This window comes from Arachis ipaensis, chromosome B6, assembly GCF_059453495.1.
Source record: "Arachis ipaensis isolate K30076 ecotype BB chromosome B6, ASM5945349v1, whole genome shotgun sequence".
In the NCBI taxonomy this organism is placed as follows: Eukaryota; Viridiplantae; Streptophyta; class Magnoliopsida; order Fabales; family Fabaceae; genus Arachis; species Arachis ipaensis.
The window spans coordinates 69,019,103-69,021,842 of record NC_142441.1 but is presented as its reverse complement, the minus strand read 5'-3'; the positions used below and the strand labels follow the sequence as shown (position 1 = coordinate 69,021,842).

Here is a 2,740-nt window from a genome sequence, read left to right as displayed (position 1 = left end):
AAAAAAAAAAAAACAGAAAAAAAATCTGGAAAAAAACTGGAGGAGCTTGCCAAAGATGAGGCCATTATGGCTCGCCTTTAGGTGTCCTCCTCGGGATAGCGTCATTTAAAGAACGAGGGTCAGCAGAACTTAAAAAAAAAAAAAAAAACGGAAAAAAAATCTGGAAAAAAACCGGAGGAGCTTGCCAAAGATGAGGCCATTACGGCTCGCCTTTAGGTGTCCTCCTCGGGATAGCGTCATTTAAAGAACGAGGGTCAGCAGAACTTCAAAAAAAAAAAAAAATGGAAAAAAAAATCTGGAAAAAAACCGGAGGAGCTTGCCAAAGATGAGGCCATTACGGCTCGCCTTTAGGTGTCCTCCTCGGGATAGCGTCATTTAAAGAACGAGGGTCAGCAGAACTTAAAAAAAAAAAAAAAAAAAAACGGAAAAAAAATCTGGAAAAAAACCGGAGGAGCTTGCCAAAGATGAGGCCATTACAGCTCGCCTTTAGGTGTCCTCCTCGGGATAGCGTCATTTAAAGAACGAGGGTCAGCAGAACTTAAAAAAAAAAAAGAAAATCCAAACTGTGTCATAAAAGCTTGCATAATAGAGGTGAGACCATTCAGACTGGCATTAATACTATTCATGATGTTGCTTTCCATGGTCTGTTGTCTTTTCTCAAAAGATTGTAGTAGATCTTCATTAGAAGATAACGAAGAATGAGTAAATTGAGAGGTCTGCTGCTGATTGTTCTGTGGTCCTTGGTTCTGCCTCAGGTGAGGTGCTCTGTAAGGTTGATTTTGCTGCCTGTTATTGTTATTGTTCCACCTCTGATTTCCCTGATTATCTCTGCCTCCTCTGTTATTGTTGTCCCTCCAATTCTGGGTTGAATTGTCCTGCTATCCATGGTTATTATTTCCACTTTGATTGTACCTTGGGTTGGGGTGGTCATAGAAGTTGTGAGTGGATGCCACCATGTTGTCTTCTTGTTGGAGCTGCGGGCATTCATCAGTGGTCTTGTACTTCTTCATAGACCCATTGCTGGCACTTTCCAGTATGGTCTTATCTTAGGGCCTCATACCCTGTGTAATATAGCTGAGTAGCACGATCTTGTCAATCATGTGGTGGGGACATGCTTCCAGAAGATTATTGAAGCGCTCCCAGTATTCAAAGAGAGTCTCATTGTCATCCTGAACAATTGTGGAGATATCCTTTCTTAGCTTAGTAGTAACTTCAGATGGAAAGAATTTCTCCAGAAACTCCTTTCTGAGTGTATCCCAGTTGGATACATTTGCTAGAGGTTGAGTGTAGTACCACTCTCTTACTTTTCCCTCAAGAGAAAACGGAAAAGCTTTCAGCAGAATTGAAGTTTCATCAGTGCCATCACGTCTGACAGTAGAACAGGCTGCCTGGAAATCTCTCAAGTGCTTGATAGGCTCTTGAGCAGGTAGGCCATGAAACTTGGGCATCAAATTTAGCAGTGCGGGCTTTATTTCAAAATCTGTAGCTACCGCCGGATGATGTGCTTGAAACGGTTGCATTGTAAAATCAGGGGCTCCTTCCTCCTGGATGGTAACTCTCCTAGCTGCCATGTTTTCTGCACGTAAAACAACCGAATCAGTAGAACGGGGGCTGGTTTCTTCCTCAGATTCACTTTCAGATCCGCCCTCAGAGCGGGCTAACCGACGCTGTTCTCGCCTTATTCGTGAAATTGTCATTTCAATTTCAGGATCGAATATTAGCAAGCGCGGATCAGGAAGTGAACGCGTCATTTGACGGAAGAAACATGCAGCTCATAGTAGCAAAATAAAATAAAATGCAAATAAATAAATTCTAATTAATAAAATTAGCACTCTATTGCAACTCTCCAGCAACGGCACCAAAAATTGATGAGACGCAGAAGCTGGTGAATTAAAAATTATTAAAATGGTTACGTTGCAAGTATAGTTCTTAACTCACCGAAAATCTGCCTATCAATTTAGAAGTATGTCACAGAGAGTTTGAATTAAAAATTACTGGGAGTTTTAAGGCCCAGGTCGTCTCCCAACGAGTTGCAGAAAAGTGTGCTATCTTATTAATCAGATGTTCGAAGAAGTTGAGTTGGATAAATTGGAATTTAAATTGAGGAAATTTAATTAATATGAATAAAAGCCTTGACTGGGAGTTGATTGGTTGGAATTTCTACTATTGATGGAGTGATTGTGATTAATTTATAATTAATGGTTGTTCTGTTTGGTCATCCTTTACTAAGTAAGGGAAAGTCAAACAAGCTGGAATGCCAGATCTGTTCACAAGTTGCAACCCACTTAGTTCAAAGGGATTGGCGTTGGTGACAGGATAGCAATCCAACATTTAACCCAATTACAAATTTTTCTTCAATCCTTCCAAATCAAGAGTTCCTTTTAATCAACTCCCCATCAAGTAAGGAAACTACTCACGCATTGTAAATAAAGAATCCATAGCACATGAAAGGGAATTAAAAGAAGACATGATTATTGGAATTGAAATTGAATTAAAAAGAAATAATCCTTGCACTAAATAATCATAAAAGTATCTGAATGACAAAATTGAACAAAGCAGAGAACATGGAAGAATAAAACCAAGTTGAGAAAAAAACGAACTAGAATGATGAAGTCTTGGTGAGGTAATAACTCTTCTCAATATCCCAAAAAGCAATAGAAATAAAAATCCTAAGAACTATGAATGTGTAGAACTAAAAACTAGATCTAAAAACTAAAATTGTGTAGAATGAATGTTGTTG

General features: G+C 39.1%; 1 non-coding gene across 1 annotated transcript; it reads left to right on the top strand.

Moving 5' to 3' along the window:
• The first annotated feature begins 1,094 nt into the window (after window positions 1-1,094).
• Window positions 1,095-1,202, top strand: LOC148561206 (small nucleolar RNA R71). Its single transcript, XR_015888168.1, has one exon. It is a non-coding gene; the product is annotated as a small nucleolar RNA R71 (small nucleolar RNA).
• Window positions 1,203-2,740: the final 1,538 nt, after the last annotated feature.